This window comes from Ascidiella aspersa, chromosome 8 (genome assembly GCF_963924565.1).
Source record: "Ascidiella aspersa chromosome 8, kaAscAspe10.2, whole genome shotgun sequence".
Classification (NCBI taxonomy): domain Eukaryota; kingdom Metazoa; phylum Chordata; class Ascidiacea; order Phlebobranchia; family Ascidiidae; genus Ascidiella; species Ascidiella aspersa.
Window position 1 is genome coordinate 14,564,278 of NC_139454.1, and position 10,555 is coordinate 14,574,832.

The window sequence follows — 10,555 nt, forward strand, 5'->3', positions numbered from 1 at the left end:
AAAGGCAACACGAAAAAGCGGAAAAGATTTCTAACCTGAAGCCTTTTTGGCAGCCGGGAACTGTGACAATAACGCGCTCACACAGGCGAAATACTTTTATCTGTAACGGAAAAATGTGTCACGATATAACATTTGTCGTGTGTGAAACAGCCGAATGCTTTGTTCTTAGAGTGACAGCGAGTGTTTGGTAAAAGGCGTAAAAAAGTGACAAATCATAAATCGAAACATATTTGATAAATACAAAGCTCAAAATATACAACTCAATAAAACATCTTAAATGACCCCAGACGCTACAACTTAACGAAACTTATTTCAACTTAACCAACTAAACGTATTTGAACTGAACGCAACTGGCCAAATGGCTCAACTCACTTAACTAAAATAATGTAACGGTCAGCCTTTTTTTTCAGCGCCGACTGTGAGACATGAAAAGAATTAAAACACAGAACAGATGCAGGCTCGAGCAATATCATCTGGGCCAAATTATGATGGTAAAATCTGTCTTGACTTCTAAGTCAACAACCAAAGATGACGAAAGTGATAATGATCGAATCAACTCTTTGTCAAAATTCAGAAATGCACTTGGACAAAGTCTATAAACATTGGAAGAGGACAAAAACAAGGAGAAGCTGTGCGAATTAAATCTGTACGTAAAAAAGTGTTCGTTCTTTTGGAAAAAATAAATTATTTAAAAAAGCTCGTAATATATTTTAGGCTTAAACATATTTTGCCTATTTTAACGACGCTGCAAATATTTTCTAACTCAGCTTTTTCAGTACGTTTTTTTTTTAGGTATGTTATTAGCACAACTGCACATTTTCGCCGTCGAGCACTACATCGAGAGCAAAACGGCCCTATTGAAGTACACAAATATTACAAAACAAAACTAGATAAAAACTAGACGGGGTTACGGTTGTTGTATATTTTGTCAGGGGGTATTTTTCAGGGCCTTATTTTCATGGGTGGTTCAATAATTGGGTCAATATAAATAGATTATTTACCAGGTTAGTTTTTGTAATATTATAAATTACGCTCTGGTTTATTCGTTTTACGATTTATATTAAGTTGTACTTTCTTGGCTTGTTTCTGCAAACAAAAACAGATATGGGCCGAAATGTTTCTTGCCTTCACCCATCACTTTACAGATGCAAAGAAACTTTTGATGGACATATAGCCTACACATATCAAAACTTTTCCTTGATTTGTTTCTGCAAGCACAAACAGATATGGGCCGAAAATTTTCTGCCTTTACTGCTGACGTAGATGCAAATTTTTTTCCACAAAAAACGCTTGTTGTTTTAAACCCCTCTCCCTCAACCCGGGAGTAAATATTTCATTAAAAAAAAACAATATGTAAATTTTTTTTCCAACCCCCTTTCAAAAAAAATTTACAACCTTCTTGGCCAGTTTTTTTTATCTAAATTCGCATTAAGTACAGTTTTCTTATAAAACAATTTTTTGTATTTAATTGCCACAAAACCACCCGATTTTGGGGTTGTTCACCCCTGAAAAACAAACAAGGGATTCGTATTATCATTTTTATGGTTTACTTGCGATTTGATTTACGTAAATAGCATATTGGCGAACACCACAAAAAAGAGATATATTGCTAGATACTACTGTCGCTATAGGCGTAGAATGCTTCAAATAACTTAACGTCACACTATTTTATAGCAAAAAAAGGACCCGCTCATAATGTTGAACTTATAAACCCAATTAACATAATAAACATAAATTTTAAAGATGAAAGCCGAACATCAAAGTTTAAGTTTCAAAGTTTAACTTTATGTGTACCATTTTATAGACCAGCGGTTCCCAAACTGGGGTCCGCGAACCAAATGGGGTCCGTACAGCAGTTTCAGAGGGTCCGCAGGGAGAATTAGTCTTTTACGTTTTTTAACATTAGTCTTTGTTTTAAACATTATCTGTCATCTTCATTGTCTTTAGTTATGCTTTATTATTCGATCATAGCGTGTTTTATGATGTCTATTGTGACATCATAAAGCATCTATTATGTATGCTGTATACTACCTGCTATCAGCGAATCGTTTGCATTAGTTAGAACATTGGTCGGCAAACCTTTTTGTGGCGGCCCAAATAACTCTTTTAAGAGCTTTCGGAGGCCCCATTCGTAAAATTACTACGAAAAAAAGGCCGGAACCAGGATACTTGTTAAAAGGCCGGATCCAGGATATTTGTTTTGAGTTTGAGGCATTAGATTGGCGTCACAAAGGTACGCCATAAAACAATTATTCTTAGTTACTCGTGCGCAAATGTGAAGACAAAGCAAAAGTTATATCAGTTATATCTCTACCGCAAATTTTACGTTTCTATACCTAAAGCGTGCTTTATTTTTTCTTCTATTTCTGTTGTGTTAGTCATATCAAGCGTTCACGCGGTCAAAATCCAGTGTTGTAATGACTTAAGTCAATGACTTGACTTGAGTGCACTTAAGTCACTGTTTTTAAATGACTTGACTTGACTTAAGTCATTTGGGAAAAATGACTTGACTTGTCTTAAGTCTTTCGGACAAATGACTTGACTTGACTTCAGTTTTTTGAACAAATGACTTGGGTTGAAATAAAGCATTTCTTTAAGTATTTTATTTATAAAAGTGAGCTATTTGTCCAAATTTTGGCACAAAAAACAAATTGCTTGCTATATGTTCCGTTTTCCTTATTTTTTAGTTGAGTTATTGTCCATATTCTTGCGAGTTTAAAAATTCTAAGAGTTTAACGTTTTATTTTTATGACAAGGACATGACTTGAAGTTGACTTGCTCTAACTATGACTTGACTGGGACTTGACTTGTTATTTATTCAAAAAGACTTGACTTGGACTTAAGTTATTTTGCAAATAACTTGACTGGGACTTAAGTCATTTTAAAATGGCTTGTTTACAACACTGTCAAAATCATTGAAATACGCAAAGTGAGGCAGCGCCAAGCAGTGCCTCTCTTCAGATCACGGAAGTGCTATGCACTGCATTATGCGTGCCTTTTTCTTTTGCTAATTCTCTCGGAAAACATGATGAACGATCTCTTTTGCGCGAACATTCTACGCTTATAAAATGCAGTCTTCTAATTAAAATTTTTGACAAATACGCAAATTTTTCGCGCTTCGCGCACACCAGTTTTCCCAGTCTCATAACATTCGATTTTATTTTCGCACAAGTTCGTCGACAGAAGCAAGTTTCTGAAGCGTATCTGTCTTTCCATATTACTTTGTGACGTTATCTAAAATTTCATGCCTCGACCAAACGAAAAACGTTGATCCGCTCCTGGTACGCATTTAGCCTACTTTATGTGGTCCGCAAAGAATATGCAAGAAATATTGGGACCCGCGATGCAGTCAACCATGGACCACCCTGAGTTCGAAGGTTGTTACATTAGAAAGAATCGTGACTGCACTAGTGTATTACAAGAAATATGGGTCAACTGACCCTTGAAATTTTATAGGGCCGTGAAATATCAAAATAATTGCAACGGGTCCGCCAGGCAAAATTTTTAGAAAAGTTTGGGAACCGCTGTTATAGACCCTCAAAACTATTTGAGGCTCAATTACCAAAATCCGTTTTTTAAATACGAACAATGAACATGGTATAAAGCACTTAACTTAGGCTACTTGTTTGCGCACTGTTTCGCGTGACAACAGCAAGTTTCTTAAAACTCGAAAAACGTTTTGACGTTTCCGACATTTTTATGCCCTTTAAATCATTATATTGTTTATCAGAGATGATGTAAAAAAACATGGCAACCCTAGTAAATAGTATTGCACGACAGATTTCGCTCTGTTATATTTTTATCGTCTTTATTGTATAATTGAGATCAGCGGTTCTCAACCAGTTGGCCATGGCTCACTGGTGGGCCTTAAGAACATTTGAGGTTGGCCACAGACCAATTAAAAAAGCTAGATTTAGTTTCATTTGTGTCGCCATATTTAATTTTACAGGAATAATGGCTTGCGAAGGAATTAAAAAGTAATGTAAATTTATTGTTCAGCCGCAAGTATCTCAGGTTGAATACGCCCGGTTGAATAAATAATCTGTTTTAAATATGGTCTGCTGTGTTTTGTAGTTAACCTATTTTACAGTTTTTTCTTTTAAAAAACTATTGGGCCACAGAATTTTTTTGCAACGTAAATGGACCACGAAAGAAAAAAAGTTGAGAACCACTGATTTAGATGATTGCTTTTACCATTTCAGTAAAAATATTTTGCGTAGTTTCGATAATTATATTTTCTTCTTAAAACTGTGAGATTTTAGTCTAGAATTCATTAAGACTGTTTCGTACCGTATTGCCGTACGCATTTGTTTATTTAGATAAAAATTTAGATTGCGCATAAATTCAAGTTGACGTTATACATTCCGATGAAGTGTTTATACTGCGAGAATTTTAAAGGCTTGTGGAAACATATAAAACAGTTTTCATAGTTGCATATAACATCCGATGGCCAGGGAGACGTTTAGGTTTTTTCTGTATTTGTTTGGCATACTGGCTTCTGGCGTTTTAAAGTAATATAGGCACAGAGATTTTAACTAATACTCAAGATCCAACTGATTCTACAGAAAGTCAAAATGCGAATATATTACAAAATAAACCCCCGACCGCAAATGATAACATAACCTCTACTTCAGGTTTATGCCCACAAAATAACGATTCTAGTTTAAATTCGATTATAAATGACAGCCTTGGCCTGTTTTTTTTTTAAGGTTTGGTTTGGGTGACCGCTAAGTAGTTTTAAGAGACCGCAAGTGTTTCATTTAAATACTAAAAAGTTGCAAGTCCAAAATTTGGGAAATCGCTGGAGAAATTTGGGGGACCGTTACCTGTTGGTGCTTAACGAAATTTCGAAGACCACAAAAAACTTTAAGCATTCGATTCAAAGACTGAATTCATTTTATAGTTGCCCATTATATTCTACCATTGCAAGCGAAAGTTTTTTTTGCAGATTTTGTGTAATTAATTTTTCCAGTTCAAATTTAAAATTTTGTTTCATCCTAATCCTTGCGAATAATTATGTTTTCATGATATTGTAGCAATAAATAAACGTTGTGTAATCGCAAGGGCGTGAAAGGTTCCGGTTCCGATTAAGCGTAGCCTCATTCCTTTCGTTTAGTATGTTTCGCTATTCATTACATATTTTTGTTCCAATGAGGTACATTTGAGGTCACTAGATCCACATCAATGCAGTTTGTACGCGACAATAAACAGTAATTATATTGCGTTACGCGGTGTCTGTTTAGGGCGGCCAGGCATCAGTTTCAAGATAATGCAGCCAACCAAAGATCATTTCACAACAGAGCAGTAGAAACTACTCCCCCACACTGCAGCTGCGAAAAAGACGTCAAACTTTTGTGCGCCCAACTGTTTTCCTAAAATCCTAAGACTGCAATTGACATATTATTGTGACATTAAATTTGAAAAAATAATTTTTCAATTGAAAATCGTTTTTTAAGCATTTAAACCAAAATGGGCAAGTTTGTTACAAAGGGCCGCATGAGATACAGAGTTGACTTATGTAAATCTTATAGAATTGCGCAACGATTCCCTTAAAACGAGCTAAATCATACTAGGGTTGCAACGTTATACAATGTTAGCTTTTAGTGTAGAATCCATAATATACCGTAGTACATGTTTTTTAGAGTGACGTTATACGTTTCACAGAATTTATTATATGGTTTGCTTAATGCATTACTGATAAAAATAAAAATGCCTAAAGGCTTATAAAAACATAATGGATAGTTTTCGTAATTGCAGATAACAGCCGATGGCAGGGAAGATGTTTAGGATTCGGCTGTAAGTATTGACGTACTTGTGTCTGGCGTTTCAAAGCAGAATTTACTCCCTTGGCGGAATCTGTTTCGCTGATTTAACAGTGCCCCTTTGTCGCGTAACCCGAGACAGTCTGCCGGTTTCGTTTCAACCATATCCTTTTTGGGAAATATTGCTACCGCTAGGTTGGAGTACAGAGCTAAAACCAATTTTGCGATGACGTCATATTTTGTTTCCAATTTATACCCCCAGCTGAAGGCCCCCAGGTAAATAGACTTCTAAACCCTTAAAGGCTCATCTACATATACGCCTCCATCTTGTATGGACATTTAAAGTCTCTCCAAATTATAGTTTTCCTGTAAACTCTGGACAAAAAACGGTCTGAAACAAACCAAAAAAAACATAAAAGAACTAGACGGGGTTGCGGTTGTTGTATATTTTGTCATGGGGTATTTTTCAGGGCCTTATTTTCATGGGTAATTCAATAATTGGGTCATTATAAATATAGTTATCTACCAGGTTGGTTTTTGTATTATTATTTATTATAGGCCTACTTTGGTTTATTCGTTTTACGCTTTGCAAGTTGTACTTTCCCTTGTCATGTTTCTGCAAGCAAAAACAAATATGGGCCGAAAATTTACTGCCTTCACTTCTGACGTAGATGCCAATATTTTTACAAAACAAAAATGCCTATTGATTACCCCCCAATAAACAAAAAAAACTTATTACCCCCCTATTAATAAAAAAAAATGCAGTAAAAAAAAAAAAAAAGAATGTGTTTCATTTCCTCGAAACCAAAAACGATAAACAAAACTAACATTCTCCACCCGGGAGTAAATGTTTCATTACCAAAACAATATTTAATTTTTTTTTTCAAACGCCCTTTAAAAAATGCTACCCCAACCCTTAAACCACAAAAAAAACACAAAAATCTACAACGAAAAGCCATTGCAGACTCACCGAATCTGTCGATCAATGATGCAAGCAGAGCAGACTAGAAAAACAACTAGCCTGCAGTGAGGTTCGAACTCACGACCTCCGGTCAAGCCGGGACCGTCGCTCTACCAACTGAGCTATGCAGGCTCAGAAGGGAACGAGTCGAGAAACAACCATACGCCAATGCTTGCTCAATCTGTTAGTACAAGCAGCTTCATAACGAAGGGGATCGCCAGTATCATATCATAATACAATGAAACATATGTACACACATATATGTGTACTTACAACTGAGATCTAGCCCTTCTGAAGCTGCTTTTTGACCAACGATAACGGCTTACGTATTATTAGTACACCGAAAAGCCATTGCAGACTCACCGAATCTGTCGATCAATGATGCAAGCAGAGCAGACTAGAAAAACAACTAGCCTGCAGTGAGGTTCGAACTCACGACCTCCGGTCAAGCCGGGACCGTCGCTCTACCAACTGAGCTATGCAGGCTCAGAAGGGAACGAGTCGAGAAACAACCATACGCCAATGCTTGCTCAATCTGTTAGTACAAGCAGCTTCATAACGAAGGGGATCGCCAGTATCATATCATAATACAATGAAACATATGTACACACATATATGTGTGCTTACAACTGAGATCTAGCCCTTCTGAAGTGGTCAAAAAGCAGCTTCAGAAGGGCTAGATCTCAGTTGTAAGCACACATATATGTGTGTACATATGTTTCAAAAATCTACAACATTCTATTTTTTTTATCTAAGTTCAAATCAATTATTTGAATTAATTTCCCACAAAACCACCCGATTGTTGGCTTGTCCACCCCTGAAAACCAAACAAGGGATTCGAAGTATCGTTTTTATGGTAGCATATTATCAAAACTACAAAAGGGAGGTATATTGCTAGATATTACTGTCGCTAGGTAGGTGTACAGAGCTTCAAATAACATAACGTCACACTATTTTATAGCGAAAAATCAGAACCCGCTCATAATTTTGAACCTATAAACCCAATTAACATAATAAAAATAAATTTTAAAGATGAAAGCCGAATATGTTAAGTTTTAAAGTTTAACGTTATGAGTACCAGATTATAGACTCTAAAAACTATTTGAGGCGCAATTAACAAAATCCGTTTTTTAAATTCGAACAATGAACACGGTATAAACAATTGAAAACACTTAATTTAACTGCTTGTTTGCGCACTGTTTCTCGTGAAAACAATAAGTTTCTTAAAAAATTAAAAACGTTATGACGTTTCCGGTCTTTTTAAACCACTATATTGTTTATTTGAGATTATGTAAAAAATATGGCCACCCTAGTAATTAGCATTCCATGACCGATTTTGTTTAGTTTACATGTGAATATAAAAATCATTTTATTATCTTCATTGTATAAATAGTTGATTGGTTTTACAAAATTATATAGTCAAAATATTTTGCAAATTTCAAACATTACATATCCTTCTTAAAACGATTTTAGAATTTATTAGACTGTTTCTTATTGTATTCAGTATTTGTTGATTCAGATAAAAATTTAGATTGCGCACACAATTTCAAGGTGACGTTTTAAATTCCAAAGAACTGGGTATACTGCGAAATCTAAAGACTGATGGAAACATATTAAACCGTTTTTATAATTGCATATTAACATCCGATGGCCAGGGAGACGTTAAGGTTTTGTATGCATATTAGTTTGGCATACTGGCTTCTGGCGTTTTAAAGCAAAATGCAACGCTTTGACGTTATCTGTTTCGCTGCAATCTAAGTGCCCCTTTGTCGCTTATTAGCGCGAGACAGCCTCCACATCTTTGTCCTTTTAACCTATTATGGCTATCAAAAATTGTAGTCTAGTTGCAGCACTACACACTGACACTTATTAATCTTGTCCAATATTCGACTTTGAAAAACTTATGCCAAGCCTTTGCGTCTAAAATGTTAATCCTGGTAATGAAGATTGTAATGTTTCTTTGAAGTGTGTGTTTTGGTTAAAGTTGAGGGGGGTATGGGTCCGATTAATGAGTCTTCTTGTATATAATTGCCAAGATGAATCGACCACACTCCTACAAGATTTGAGATGGCCTCGTGAGGCCAGACAGGTCCAATTCTTTCCTTTACTTCAGATACATGAACAGTCAATTTTGCTGTCTTCAGTCAAAGCTGTAAAAGCCTCTCTCTGGTTCAGTCACAAAAGCACTCGAGTTTGCTGTCTGAGTAGTAGCTATAAAAGCCTCATATCTCTCTCTCTTTTTTATATTGATTGAACACGCTATTTATAGACGAGAATCAGTTAAGAAAATTTCTGCGATAAAGAAAGATTTACGTCATTAATTCTTATAATACTTAACAAAATATCACGTGATAACAAGGCGTGGTCTAAACCTTTTTCTCTCGACTCTTATAGACGGAAATAATATTTTTGTCCCAATATGGCTTGAACAAAAGCGCTTCGATCTACATTGCGACGTAACTGGCGACGATTCTAAAAATAATGGATTGTTGACAATAAGGCGAATTTCAAAACAAAGCGCTCACATTAAACGTATATACGTAACATCACATACAGCTCTGACGCATAAAAATTGGTGTAACAAGGCATTCGTTGCAAACTCTAGCAAGAGATATCGGCAATCGAATTTAAACAAAAACTTTCATGACGCAACATTAAGGCGATAAAACAAAGAATTAATTTGATGTGCTGACGTGTTGCGACAAATACTCCCTTTGCAAAGGTTTTGCAGTCATTTCGAATATATAGGAATGACATTATTTTCCAATTGTTTTCGTGTGTTGTGTTTCAGCTGTTGTGAAATGCTTATGGAGCATTGGACGCGAAATTGTCCGATCATTTAACGCATTTGCGCAATTGTTTTTGGTTCGATTCCTGATTCCTCGAGAAAATTTTCGTTTGTGCCTGAACTGGCAAGGAGGATTTTGATGTCAGCGTTCGCTGGTTGCTTGAAATGTGTTTCATCGACACGCCAGAGCAGTTTGCTGTGGCTTTTTGCTTTTCAGGAAATCTGTGCGGCTTGCAGGAGAAAATCCCTGCACGGTGCGTTGCAATTCTGACGTCACCAGGAAGCCGTTGTTTTGCGCGTTGCATCTCGATCTATCGCTTTGTCCAACGCTTGTTGTGTTTGTTTTCTGAAATTTCAAAATATTTTTCCGGCAGATGTGTGTTCGAAATTATCTATAGCAACACTCAGTATTCAAGTTATTTATATTTTGGTTATAGACACACATATTTTCTATACTTATATATATATATAGGCGCGACAGGTTACACTTAAAGTTTGAGACAATTAATTACTGGAATATATATTTACTCACGTTACACATCTTTTGCAATTCAATACAATTTTAAATTCTATTGATTTTTAACATTGAGCAACATTTCCTTAAAAATTTGCATTTTTTTTAAGTTTGCACAATTCGTTCAATGTAAGTTTTAAAATAACGACGCATCACAAGAAAATACGCTTTGAAATTGCTGCTTTTTCACTATTAATTTTAACAAAGGCAGGTAATGGGCTTATCCCTAATTCGTGTTTATAGACTTACACGATTTTGAAGCATATATTTCGCGTGTGGAAAAAATCATTATGCTTTTCTTCGAGGTATTTAGACTCGTGTTTGTTTTTTAACTACCTAACTAAACGCGGCTGCGTATAACGAGAGTTCCCTAAACTAAAACCCAAAACCGTACCAAATATTTAAAAGAATTCGGAAATTTAACACAAAATTATTTCGTGCACAACAAAATTAAATCATGATTCACAAGTTTAACGCGTTGATTTCAAACTATTGAGCTCCAAGCACAAAAATTAAGCTCTTTTAACATT

The 10,555-nt window shown here is 35.6% G+C and overlaps 2 non-coding genes across 2 annotated transcripts; both read right to left on the reverse strand.

Annotated features, from left to right (window-relative positions):
- Positions 1-6,780: 6,780 nt before the first annotated feature.
- Trnaa-ggc (transfer RNA alanine (anticodon GGC)) lies at positions 6,781-6,855 on the reverse strand. Its single transcript has one exon. It is a non-coding gene; the product is annotated as a tRNA-Ala (tRNA).
- Positions 6,856-7,134: 279 nt separating this feature from the next.
- Positions 7,135-7,209, reverse strand: Trnaa-ggc (transfer RNA alanine (anticodon GGC)). The gene has a single exon. It is a non-coding gene; the product is annotated as a tRNA-Ala (tRNA).
- Positions 7,210-10,555: the final 3,346 nt, after the last annotated feature.